General features: G+C 40.4%; 1 protein-coding gene and 1 long non-coding RNA gene across 3 annotated transcripts in view; one reads left to right on the top strand and one right to left on the bottom strand.

Annotated features, from left to right (window-relative positions):
* Positions 1-10,299, bottom strand: part of NFYC (nuclear transcription factor Y subunit gamma) — a 60,354-nt gene extending 50,055 nt beyond the window's left edge. For both annotated transcript variants that reach the window (XM_019737104.2, XM_019737105.2), the window contains exon 1: positions 10,130-10,299. The gene's annotated coding sequence lies outside the window, so the exon portion shown is untranslated. The remainder of the gene's footprint in view (positions 1-10,129) is intronic.
* Positions 10,290-11,564, top strand: LOC141572080 (uncharacterized). The gene is made up of 2 exons (XR_012497190.1): positions 10,290-10,539; positions 11,130-11,564. It is a non-coding gene; the product is annotated as an uncharacterized LOC141572080 (long non-coding RNA).
* The last annotated feature ends 2,607 nt before the right edge of the window (positions 11,565-14,171 follow it).

The raw sequence follows: 14,171 nt of genomic DNA, 5'->3' as shown, positions 1-14,171 counted from the left end.
AAGGTCCTAAAGCTACTATGAGGGAATGTCTCTCTTTTATCTGCAGCATACTCTGCAACCCTGCATAAAGCAACTCCTGAGCCATAAAGGGCAATGTGGGAGGACTACCAGCTGCTACTAAAAATCTTCCCCAGTTTTTATGTCAGAAATCCATGCCTTTCACCACCAATCCTGACTGAGGTCTGCTTATTGTTCCAAAAACCTACCCTTCTACTCTGCTTTTGATGTACCAGATTAAACTAAACATGTCTCCTCATACTGTGAAGGTCTTTGACATAGTTTTTATTAATTCTTGGCAGTTTGCACACAACACACAAAAAAACTACAACAAACCCACTTCAACCCCTATTTTTCATCAAAAGTCACCTTAATAGAATAGTGCGGAGAGACCTCAAATCATCCTAGGACTTCCATTGGCAGCCTGACCCATTCACGTACTGCAGCTTTCCCTTCTCTAGCCTGTCATTACTGTCAACTGAGCGCCTCATGAGATCGCTGGGATTCCAACTCACATTTTCTCCTGGTCCGGGATCTCAGCAGCCCTCTATACCAGGTAAGTGCATCGTCTTCCCCTAAAAAGCACCCAGATCACTGTGACACAAAACCATGATTCAAGCTTTAATGCTCTCAAAGAACGCAGGGTGGGAACTGATGCTCTTAGTCAGAAAATTGATTATGAATCACCTACCTATTTACTAGCTGTACGACCTTGGTCAAGTTACTTAACTGTCTCTGAGCTCACTTCATGTGCAAAATGGAAAAAAAGCACCAACTCACATGACGGTTGAGGCTTAAATGAGATAAGTTAAAGCATTCAGCATTAATACCTGGTATGTGATAGGCACTCAATTGATACCTAAATATACATTTGACTCTAGCACTTATCACATATAATTACTTTTTACCACGTCTCTATTAACAGAGGAGGACTTCTTGAAGGCAACGACTGTGTCTTATTTATATCCACAAAAATCCCCAGTGCTCAGTACAGAGATATAAATCAAAACCCAGCCTTAAGCAATGTCAAAAAAGTAATAGGGAGTAGTGGGGAATTGAGGAAAACTGGCGAGTGCATGCATCTAAAGGGCAGCTACTACTCAGCTCCAAAGGTCAAGGGCCATGGAGGAATGCTGGTCCACTCAAGTAAGAGTTTCAGATTGAATAAAAGAAGCAAAAGCCAGATAGATCCCGGACACAAAAATCGGATGCTCGAACAGCTGCTGATCTGGCAGCCTAAGGAACGACTGAGGGACCAGAGGTTGGTCTCAACCACCATGACGATTCCTGTCCAGGACAGGGTCTTGCTCAGTACCCCAAGATTACCTGATCTTGGAGATTATGCTCTATCCCAGCAGAAGCAAAAATAGCAGCAAAGAAACTGGGTTCTTCAGTGATCTGAACATTTTATTGATGGTATCCTTAACTAACCCTTTCAGACTTAGTAAGTAAACCTGGGGGTCCCAGGAATATCAGAGAAGAGAACCTCTAGAGAAAAATGAACTTTTCATATGTTGAAATGGGGACATAAAGTTATATTCATTTGAATATTAAATATATTGTATGCATTATAATACACTAAGCTGATGAGGTGGATGGATATAGTAGTTTTTTTAATATTTATGTTGTTATAGGTTAGGGGCATGGGGTACTTTTTAAAGAAAACCTTTAATCCAACCACCCAGAATCAAGCACCATTAGCATTTTAGGTTATATACTCTGAAATTTTTCTATGTAAATGAGATATGAGGCTGAGTTAATCTCCCATTGTATAGTATTAGAAAATACTATATAAACTGTTTTATAATGTTTTCTTCACTTAAAAAATGTGAATAATTTTCCATATCAAATATAGATCTACATCATTTATAACTGAATTATATTCCATTGAACGGATGTGACATAACTTTTAATCAGTTCCATATTAATGAATAATTTCAATATTTTCAATTTTAAAATATCATAAATAGCATCACAAAGAACATCCATTATGCCCATTCCGTGCACCACTACCCTCATTATCTCTTTCAGAACCACTGAAATGGGTTCATACATAGTGTATTTTTGTCTGGTTTAAAAGGAAAAAAAGAAGTCAAATTCTTTTAATGTTAAATCTTTCCATTTTCAATTTTGGTTCAAATTTTTAAAAAATTATAAGCAGATCAAAGAAAATTGAGGGCTGCCAGATTATAACTTCTGACCCGTATTTTTCACCTGATTTGGTCCTCAACAACTATTAGTCATTTCCCAAATCAAATCTACCTTCAATATTTAAAAAAAAAATGTTGACACATTTTCAAAGGAAATCTGACAGATGTCTGAAGATAATCCTCAAAAAAGTTCCAGAAACATTTTGAACAATGACAACATCATTAGAATAAGGAACCTAGCTCTGGTGCTCAATAAATGGTTGCTCAATAAATGAATAAACAAAATAAACTAATAAATGAGATCTTAAGTGGATTATAAATTCTGAATTATTTGCTTTTAAAAAATAAATTATATTCTCCAAAGCATAAATTAAGACCAGTGGATGGAAAACTGTTCTAGAGGGACCTATTTCAGTTCTCAGAGCTATCCAAAGATGGCACAAGCTGCCTGGAAGCTATGGGTGGGGTTGTTAGTATAGGCTGTTAGAATGCTTGACAAAAGTATGTAAAGACACAATGAAAAAGAGCATCCATGTGGAGAAGCAGAGGGGGAATAAAAGCAGTTTTTGCAGCTATACAGATTTAGATTCTAATCCTTCCTCACCTCTTTTTAGCTGAGTAACCTTGGGCTACTTAACCCCACTGAGGCCAATTTCCTAAACTGTAAAACATCTTGCAAGGTTGTTAGGATTAAGGATACTTCCATCCCTCCAATGTGCAGGCATTGTGCTAAGATCTGGGAATCCTAAACAAGGCACGGTCTCTGTACGCAACGACATTAATGTCTATTGTAACAAACAGGAAAATTAAAATAGGCAATCATAGTGCTGGGTGTTACAATAGGGGCAAATGCATAATATAGGACAGAAGCAGAGCACCTAACCCCCGGCCTCAGTTTCAGGCTGGTCAGAGAAGGCTTCTTGGGAGATTTAAAATCCTAAAAAGAGTAAGGACCTACTGAGACAGATAAGCAAACTGCATGTACAAAGGCCTGGAGCTGACAGAGAAGTATTACATTCCTGGAAGGGCTGTAGTTTGGTATGGCAACAGCCCAGAGGCAAGAGGCTAGAAGTAAAGTTAGAAAAGTAAACAGGGCTGGGCAAGGTGAAGACACTAGAACTTGATTCTGAGGACAGTGGTGAGCCACTGAAGAGTTTTAAGCACAATGAGAATTACCCTTTTAAAAGATCACTTTTGGGTACAGTGTGGAGAAGGGGATAGGGTGAGAGGGTGGCAACACTCTAGACAGAGAAAGGGAAAACAGGGCGCTGCAATAACGTAGTTATTGGAAAATATAGTAGTGCAGATATTGCAAAGTGGGAATATCTTTGAATGGGAAATATTAAGATAAAAAGTCATTAAGACCAGTGGTTAATAAATGCACGTAGAATAACAACACTGCCTGATAGATAGCAAGTGCTCCAAAAAAATGGTAGCTGCTACTATTATTCTTGTTATTGGCAATTGCAATTGACCTTTGAAATCATATTCATCCCAAGAGTCTATGTTACTTTGGAGACATATCTTAATGTTCCCAGAAAAGTCCTTTCCCACTAATGGTCAAGCTATCCTATATAAAAGGTTTTTTTGTTGTTGTTTTTCAAATTCATAAACTCTCTACACCAAAACTGCTCAACAGGCTCCACTACACACTAGCCATACCATAAAATGCTCATTAGATGTTCTCACAAACAGGGATCTCTGGCCAGTAAGTTTGAGAAACCCTGCATAATGTATGCTTTCTTCTCCTGAAGGGTCATAAGGAACATGAGTGCAAAAACTCTGAATACTAATTCTGCAGTAAAGAAATGCATTTCACTTTGGCCACTATTGTGTCAAGAATCTTTTTTCCATCCCCAGAGGACACTTATTAGCACTGTATGAGAACTAATTTTCAGTGAAACAAGTTCAGAAATGCTCTAAGCCAAATTACAAATGTTAGGGGAGTGAAAGACAACTACGCAACTCTATTCTGACCACCTTCCAAAGTGGTTGGAGTTTTACACACATTATGGCATTTACTTTTTAAATTTAGTTCTACTGAAAATAGCATTAAATATCGCCATAAACAGCAATCCTCTGCCTCGCAAATTATTGCCAATCGAGTACACTTTGCTTCATTAAAAGGCCCCAACTTTGTCATCTGGTAATGAGCAAGTTCTAAGCTACTTACCTCATGGGTACAGCATGAAATGTTAAGAAAGTTTAAAATGACAGGTGTTCAACTGTGCAGATAACATGTACTTTCTTTTCTCTTTTAAATGGACAGATCATGGGTAAGGGGGGTGGGGGGTGGGCGATGAGGGTAAGGGGGATCAAATATATGGTGATGGAAGGAGAACTGACTCTGGGTGAACACACAATGGGATTTATAAATGATGTAATACAGAATTGTACACCTGAAATCTATGTAATTTTACTAACAATTGTCACCCCAATAGATTTTAAACAAATAAATAAATAAACGGACAGATCATGCCAATGGTGAGGGGATAGGTTTTCTGAACACTGGGCAAAGAATCTCACTCCATACAGATCATTGGACAATTCGCAGCTCCTGAGGGCAGGGTTCACAGTAATTAGGGATTGTGGAAACCTTCAGTAACTCCAACAGCTTTTAACTAATGACATAATACAAAATATTCTGTATTCCAATGTGTTTCCTTGGAGTCACAGAAGCATTTATTGAAACACTGCTCAAGATCACTATTTACGGCTCATGAACACTATGAATGTATTTAGAATAATTCTTGCATTTTGTAAACCCATTTTATAATAAATTAGAATTTTAAAAAAATCTTAAATCTGGTTTAAAGGATATACTGTTGATTTTAAATGGCAGATATTCATTTAAATAAGATATCTTACATACTTTGGACATGGAGATTTGAACCCTTAATTTAAATCTATTCTATTGGAAATGTTCAAATGCAAAGATTAGACTAGTCTCTCCCCCTAAACTGCACCTGAAGTTGATCCATTAGAAAGCTTTCACTGTATAAAAAGAACACTGGATTTAGAAATAATCTGTCTGCAAACAAAAAAGAATGTACACCAAAATGGAAACTACAACTCCCCCAGCACGTGTGTGGCCTCTCTGCCCTCAGGTACAGCAGCGCTACAACATGGTCAAGTGTGGGAAGGGTGCAGCAAAAGTGCTCCCCAGAAAAAACTTCTGCAGGCAGAGAGATTGTTTTCCCTGAACCAATCCAACAATGTTGCCTTCCCACTTACTTCAAAGAAAACATTACCCAGGTGACTATAAACCAAATTGACAGTCCTAACTTCAACTGACAACTTCTACAATTAGAAACATCTTTAAATGACTATAAGGCAAATTTATTTCTGAACAGAAGGATAAAACTGGTTGTTGTGATTTCAATAATCATTGCTATTTGGCAAACAGGAAAAAGTCTTCATCGCATCAGAATTATTACTACTCAACCTGGGGCTTTACAGAGGCGATCAGGAGACAACCTCACCCTAAACAAACTCCTAACCGCAACAGCACAACTAAATTAGCTTATTTCTTTCATGTCAAGCGGTTGCTCGCCCCGTGTAGAAATCTTACTGTCCCCAACAGAGTAGATAATTATAGAAGGCCTCCTCATCGGGAAACTCTAACTGGCTAAGGGGACAGATTTTATGCTGTTCTAAAAAGAAAGGTCCACTTTGTGCCAGGCACCTACTATGTGCTACTGTATTCATTTTTCATAATGACTCTAGAAGACAGGTATTATTACCACTACTTTAGACAGGAAGAAACTAAAGCTCGGGTTAAGAATCTGACCCCCAGCTCACAGAGGATAAATGCACTACAGAGACAGAATTCTTTCCCAGGTTTGACTCCTATGTCAGCAACTACACTGCCCCCTCCCAAAGGCACTTTTTTTGGCGCAAGCATGTTAAGTCCATTTCCTTCTACAATTAAACTATTTACATTATGTTAGGTGCTTTGAGTGTCTGTGGGAAAATACTAAAATGACCTTGTAGCCTTCCTAACTAGTTACAGTGCACGCATGAAAAACTGAATAAACAAAATGAAAAGAGAGACTGTAAGACATCAGATAACTCAGTTTGCTTTGAGCACAAGAAATAGAATGGAAAAGAACAACTTGCTGGCTAAGGAATGTTCTTTCTAAGCCGTATGCCTGAGGCTGGAATGAACCTCAAGAAGGTCACTTCTGAACCTAATAATGTCCTCTCTCCCTCCTGTGAATGAGGCAAACTTGTCAAAACATAAAAGGTGCCTTCGAGTCACCTCTGTCATCAGGTCAGTGCTTCCGCAGCCCAGCAGAACGAGCACTGGTCTGGGAGTCCAGTGCACTGGCCTAGACTTACCTCTACCCTCGCAAAGCTCAGTGACCTTGCCAAGGTCATCACACTCTTTAGGGTCTCACTACAAAGAACATGCCTGAAAGAATCAAAGATCACGTCCTGTGCTAAGATGCAAGGAACTGTCTTTTCTCATGATATTCTATGGTCAAAAGAACAGTGTTTAAGAGTAAGGGCTCCACAAATTGTGCCAGGATTAAGAGTTACAGGCCTATGTCTGAATCTGGGCCACTTACTGGCTGTGTGACCTCGAGCAAATTACTTAACTCCTCAGTTTCCTTGCATGCAAAAATGAGGGTGACAATAGAATCTACCTCAAACTGTGATTGATATGTATATATATACATATATATGTATATATATATATATATATATAAAACATTTATACCCTAACTGCTAAAATGTAAGCACTCAATAAAAGGTAGTAACTATTATTCCTGAGTGTCTTAGTGGCTCAGTACCTCTGAACCAAAAGATGAGATGTGAATTTCAAAATTGCCTCAAAAAGATACCTAGCTTAGCCCCTCATGTCACTCTGCCTCCATTTCTCTGTAAATGGAAATAAGAAACCTCATATCTTTTCTAGTACAATGAATCAGTTTTGACCAAATGGAACATGTATAAGCATAAACTATAATGGAATACTTGTTATAATGGTTAAACAAGATGACATGGACACAGTCTGTAAAGTATAAAACACTAGTATGATTTCTGCTTGGAAGACAAAGCTGATGTTCACAAGTTTTCAATATAAACTCTGACCTACTTGGACCTCCTGGGAGTTCAAGATTTCTAGTGTGGTCAATTCCAAATGACAACAAGGCTCAGCAAGTGGCCACGGGTGTAAGGAGCTAATGTGGAACGAAGGTGGTCACTGGTGTTGAAGAGCAGGTGGTCAAGAAATGCTTGCTGAATATAAAAAGATATACTTGTATGTATATGCAGGTTTTTGTAACCTTGTCCAGACTTAACTGAAAAATAAACTACGTTATGGATGCTATAACATTCTTCCTATTTGGTTAACTTAATGACTGAGCCAAATGAAGCTGAGATGACCACCGTACAAAATGCATGGCAAGCCCTATTTCCCCCACTGCAATGTAACTAGTGCATAGCTTTTTCATCTAGTCATATCAAGAAACAAAGCAATTCAGACTTCCAGTTCACTGGTCTTCCCTTGAAACCTGAATTATTTAAAGCTTTCTACGCAATACTGTTACCAGTTTTAATTTTATGCAGCATTCAGGATAAGCATATCCTAGAATCATTACCCCCCAGTTTGAAGAGGGCACTAGGCTTCTGGATAGGTCCCAGTGTTTGGAGACAAACATCCTAAGGAACTGGTGATGTTTGAAAAAGCTCCTTAGTGAGCTCTTTTCACTATGCACTTGGTAGTTCCTTTCTCCTGGGCATTAATCACTTCCTTAAATAGAAAGACTATGTCAGCAATATTCTGAAGCCTGGTTTTAAAGAATGCAGATTCTTAAATCTTACTGTACATATTTTCCCCCATTATCTACCTGGGTTCAGGAAAACTTCAGCAGTTTACTTTATAAATCTTTCCCTTCACAATAGAAACCAAGGGGTAAGATTTAAAGACTTACTTGAAGAACCCATGTTCAAGTGGTTACCATTCTGTGGTCTGAATCTTTGAAACAGTACTACAAATTCTTATTAATTATATTCTCCTGTTCAATACACTCCTAACACCTAGAAATCAAAGAAAGATGATCCACTTTGAAATATAAAACTATCTGAGAATTTGAATAGTCAAGTTTATGTTGACAGCATGTTGTAGCAGATAAAACTGCAGGCTTTGAATTCAATTTTGGATTTGAATCCCAGTTCAACCACTGAATGACACTGGACAAGCTACTTAACCTCTCTGATCCTCAACTTTCTGTTCTGCAATATGGAAATGATAATGACCTAACAGGAATGTTGTATTAAATGTGCTCCAAAATGTCAATTCCCTTCCTCCACTACTGGAAAGTACTACTTCTTTCTCAAAAATTTAGTTGCATTCACATAAAACTGACTAAATCTGAAAACCACAGAAATTTCTTGAAATTGGTATGAAAACAAGAAAAAACAAACGAGGAAAACACAGAGGTTTAACATAAATGTGTTTCCCTGATCCCCAAACCTTGGGAGACACAAATGTAAAACAATCCAAGTCATTACCATTCAATGGAAACCGAATGTACCCCCAATAAACTGACTAATATCTCTCAATTACAACAAAAGCTTTCTGAAACACGAACTAGAAAGTGCTGACAAGTCCTGTTACTTAAGACAAAATGCAAAAAGCTATGCACTAGTTTATTTTTGTGCCGGATTGCAAAACTCAATTTTTTTTGTAATTTCTTAAAATGCATATGAAGATGGGTGTATTTTTTAGGCACACATAAAAGGAAATAAATGAGCCAACATCCAGGATCTCTTGTCAAGCTGTCTTCTACTAAAGAGGACCCAAAAATATCCATTCAACAAATAATTGCCAAGTATCTAATATTTGGTAGAAAGTATAGCTTTGAAAACTCAGCCCTGACCTGTACTCTCCCTAGCGCAGGAAAGCTTCATAGAAAACATCTCAAAACTAGCTGCATGGTCCTGGGCCCCAATAACCTATAATTGTTCTGTTACTGTAATTTCCAAGTCTGAAAATGTTCCCCAAAATGCTTTGTACTTTCTCACTCCTATAGATCTGTCACTACTTAATGTTGTGCCTTGTAGGCTTGGCATTCAGTTGTTAAAACAGGGCATAGCAATCCAATGGGATCTCTCCTTCAGGCTGGGTTTGTTTACTTCCTCCTCATATCACATCCCAGGTCTGGTAACCTTGGATTCCAGAACTCCACCTAAACCTGTTTCCCTGATCTGATCCTACCATTCGGATATTTCCCTAGGGCCCTGATGCCCTTTCTTCCTGCACCACGCTCAGACCTGGTATCCATGAACATCAGGGTCACTTCCAAACTGTGTTTTACTTGTTAAGTGTTGCGCCCCGTATCTAGAAGATCTCTTGGCCTGTAACTGGGTTTCCGTGTTTCCAAGCCTGGCACCCCTGGAGGTTACACGCCCCTATCCTGGGCCGTGCATGTTCCACCGAGGTTACCTCTGGAATTAGGAGGGCCTCCCACTCCAGGCCATGCACAAAATACCCCAAAGTACCTGCCAGACCATCACCCTCTCTTCCTCAAGGCCTTTAAGCTGACCCCTAGCCTCCACCCCACGCCTGCGCCGTAGGGGGCCATCACCCCGCAGCCCGAACCCCAGACGCGCACATCCCTGCAGCCTCCGATTCCTTCATCACCCCCTAGGCCGGAGCCAGCGCGACCAATAAGGTGCCAGGTTCGCGGCCTCCCCGCCACCGACCAATCACGAGCGAGCCCCCCCGCCGTCGCCTTCCGCCAATGGGAGAAAGCCCGCGGGCCGGGCCGATGAGGTGCACGGACCCCACGAGCGCGGCGACAGCGGCGGGCCTGGTGAGAACACAACATGGCGGCGGTCAGGCCGGACCGAACTACAGCAGCGCCCGCGCGAGGGAAGTGAGGTCTCCGCCGAAGGCGGGAAGCGCTGCCCCTCCCCCCGCCGCCGCCGCTCACCTCTCACTCTCCCTCCCACAGACGCTCCCGCACACTTACACGCCTCTGCTCAGGAGTCCAGGGAATAGCAGGAGCCGCCCCCGCGCTCCTGCGGAGTAGGGCAATGCAGAGGCCTGGGCACCGCGGAGGGGAGGGGAAGCGTGCGTCACGGAGAACGGAGCGCGCGCGAAGCGGGGGTACAAACAAGATGGCGGCCACGCCGTTTGCCCCGTCCCCCCCTTCCCCTCCCCCTCCCTTGGCGCCTCGATTCCCAGTTACTTGTATTGCGCAGAAGCTGACTTGCTTGAAGTCTCGCGAGAATTGGTACGGGGCAACGACCTGGTGAAGCGGCAAGAGATCTAAGAACCTTCTGACTCCGCCCTATTCTCGGGGATGTGGAGGCCTTGCCTGGTGACCTCTAGGGTGTTCTATCCCTGTGGATTTCTGCTGTGGTGCGCACACCTTTGAGTGTAAGGATTCGTTTTTGTGTGCGTGTTCATTTTTTTTTCTTTTTTTAATGAGACTTCTGGAACGTTTATTAAAGTCTGCTTGCAGACACTGACGTTTCCATCTACAATCATCAGCAAGAAGCTGAAAAGAATATGACATCAACTGTTTTTATCTTGGGTGACTGTGTGTGTTCATTTTTCATTTGGGAGGAAAGAGAGCTAGGGGACGAAGGACGACATGGGGATGCCAGATTAAGTGTGCTGCTGAAGAAGATAGGTACCAGTTCCGTAAAAGCGGGGATTTAGCAGCAAAACTGTAAAATGATACACTCCAGAATAAAGAACAGCACTTACCAAGAATGGTCAGCTTGTAATCTTACATCCACATAGACGTTACTTTTCTCATTTCAATGCAGAGTTTAAAACTTAATGATAGACAATTGGAAACCACAGCTGCAATGAGCATTACATCTTTTTCTTACTTTATCTCTTAAATCTCCAGAACTACTTTGTTCTAGGACATTAGTATTTTTATTTTACAGATGATAAAACAAGCTCAAAAGGGCTAAGTAATTATATTAATTCATTCATTACTTTTTTTTTTCTTTAAGGAGGGCACAGCTCACAGTGGCCCATGCAGGGATGGAACTGGCAACCTTGGTGCTACCAGCACCACGTTCCAACCAACTGAGCTAACCAGTCACCCCCAGGGCTAAGTAATTTGATCAAGGTTTCACAGCAACTAATGTCAAAATTCAGTTTGAATAACTCCAAAACCTGTAGATAAATTCATCAAATATGTATTGAATGGACCTATCTACAGTGAGACAGTTAGTGCAGCAAGCACAGAGAAAAATAAGATTGCTCCTGCTGGTGGTTACCTTAAATTTTACAAATGACCCTGGAGCCTTTCTGAGACTTGTGTAGCAGGGGTCCTCAACAATAAAATCAACAGACTGTTATTATTTCCTTCCTTTGAGTTCATGACCCTGGTGATAAAGTAGTTGAGAATAGTGGAATAAACCCTTGACTTGATTTCAGGAAAATTGTTTTCAAATCCAACCTTAATAAATCTTTAGGCATTCAGTAAATATTTGATGAATGAATGAACAAAACCTAACTAGCTATAAGACACCTAACTAGCTATAAGACACCTGAGTCTCAATTTTATCATGTGTAAAATGATCTAATTCCTACCTCCTGGGAATGTTGAGGAGATTGAATGAAATAGTTTAAGGGAAGAGTGCTTTGTAAATTGCAAACGTTATAAAGAAATTAGTGATAATGATGACATTTTCAGACATGAGAAATGGCATAAAAAATTAAAAATGGAGACTCAATAAGTATGTTGAGATAGAGAAGCTTAGTTAATGGGAAAAAGGTAAGTCTTTCTACAAATATTTACTGAGCATTTATTGCATATACTGTTTGCAAAAGATGTCAAAATGTGTGGAAAGCACAAATTACTAACATCATTGTTATAATTAAATGCGAACAGCACATAGGGGCTGCATTCAGTTTCCCTCCAAGAGCCTGGAAATCAGATTGCTCTTAGAATTAAACTAATAAAAATATACATAGAGGAAATTAGGCAAGGGTGGGTCTAAACATTTATTAATAACAAATACTGCTCAAGCATTGATCTAGCAGATGTGAAGTCCTGGAGCTATCCTTACGAGTTAGGTGTTAACCCCTCAGTTGCTAGTTTGTGAATAGTAGGTCCCAGGGGATGAGAAGTTGTCGGGAAGCTTTGAACAGCAGCTATTTACCAGCTAGTATGAAATTTCAATATTTTAATAGTCAGTATATATAACTGGCAGCAGTCATACTGGTGGACACGGACTATTAGTCCTTGCTGTAGACTGTTGATTCTCTCTACCCCTCCCTTTCTTAAGCTCTCCCTATCTGGCCTTTCCCTAGGAGGTCATACTGCTAACCCTAATGTCGTCAAGCTTGGCCTTGTTATAATCAATGAAAAATGAGTAGAAATAGCATGAGCCACTTCTGAGCAGAAGTATATGGGCCATCTCATGATTCTACCATACTATTTTCCTCTGCTATGAGAGCTGCGTGTCCCAAGAAGAGGTACGTCAGCTTTGGTCCTAGAACGCAGATGTGCATAGCCACCGCTGACACATGACACGTAACATGAGTAAGAAAACTTTGTTGTAAGCCACTGAGATTTAGTTGTTTGTTACTGCAGCATAACCTAACTGGCCTAAACTGACTAACACAGCCCTGAAATTAGCTATCTATGGGGATAAGACAAGAGCTTCTCTACAAACATCATCAAAAAACAAACCAAACTGATCCAGGTCATATGGGAGGAATCTCAAGAAGGCAGATGTGATTGTAATTTAACAAAAGGAAACTGAATCAATCTTGTCAACCAATCATTCTGTATCCTATTTGGAGAGACAGTCTGTGAACTAAAGGGCCTAGTTAGCCATGACAGCCCAAAACAAGGCAGTCACAGAGACAAGCATTGCCCCTCTCAGCTTTGTCTCGGTCAAGCCAGCCTGAGCATTCAGATTTCCTTGCCCATGTCATCCCTAGTGGGTGAGAATATTTCAGGCTGCCTCAACTAAGAAATGCTTCAGTGTGCTTTCCTGGTGTGATTCTATGCTCGCTCAGCAAATGTCTTGCCTGTAGGGACAGAATTTCGTGATCTGCCACCTAGAGGGTTCCCGTTCTTTTGATAACTGCATTTTTCATTTAAATTAGTCTCTTGGATTCTGGTTTATATAACTATCAGTTTCTGTGAACTTAGTGAATACAGTAAGGCTTCTGTATTCACTAAGTTCACAAAACCAGAATCTGAGAGATGGTTCTACTTTTTGCTATTAAAATCAGGCTTCTGAGTTTGCAAGGCTAAAGACCAGTTTGGGGATGATAGTAAATTCCTTAAGGTGACAGCACTGTAGAGGGACTTGTCTAGAGGGCTGACTGGATGACCTTAAGCTGCACTCCTCACCTCATTGTGATCTAGAAGAAAAGCAGTAAGTGCTAGAGAGAGAGCTGATGCATGTGCTGTGGGAGTCCAAACAGGGAGCGATTCCTTCCACTTAGTGTGAAATGGGTTTCAGGACAGATTTGCAAGAATGTGACATTTGAACTGGGTCTTGAACAAAGTAGAGTTAGGGGAAGAGCATGCCCTTCGTAAGTGGCCGCTGGAGCAAACATAGGAAGCCAGGAATCAATTGAGGAAATATAGAGTAAGAGGAAAAGGAAGAAGAATTGTCTGGAAAAATATATTAAGGTCAGATTAAGCCTCTTGTGTTTTATTTTTCTACTATGGAGAGTTTTATTGTCTTAACCATTTTTAAGTGTACAGTTCAGTGGCATTACGTCACATTGTTGTGCAATCATCACCACTATCTATTGCCAGAATTTTTTGTCCTATACTGAAACTCTGTACCCATTGAACAGGAACTCTTCATCTTCCCCTCTCCCAGCTCTTGGTAACCACTGTTCTATTTTCTGTCTCTTTGAATTTGACTGTTCTAAGTATCTCACAGAATCATACAATATTTGTCTTTTTGTATCCGGCTTATTTCACTTAGCATAATGTGTTCAAGGTTCATCCATGTCATAGCATGTACCAAAATTTCAGTTCTTTTAGTGGCTGAATATAGTATTCCATTGTGTGTACG

This window comes from Rhinolophus sinicus, linkage group LG06 (genome assembly GCF_036562045.2).
Source record: "Rhinolophus sinicus isolate RSC01 linkage group LG06, ASM3656204v1, whole genome shotgun sequence".
NCBI lineage: Eukaryota > Metazoa > Chordata > Mammalia > Chiroptera > Rhinolophidae > Rhinolophus > Rhinolophus sinicus.
Note: the sequence above shows the minus strand (reverse complement) of the source record. Positions and strands in the feature narration are given on the sequence as shown.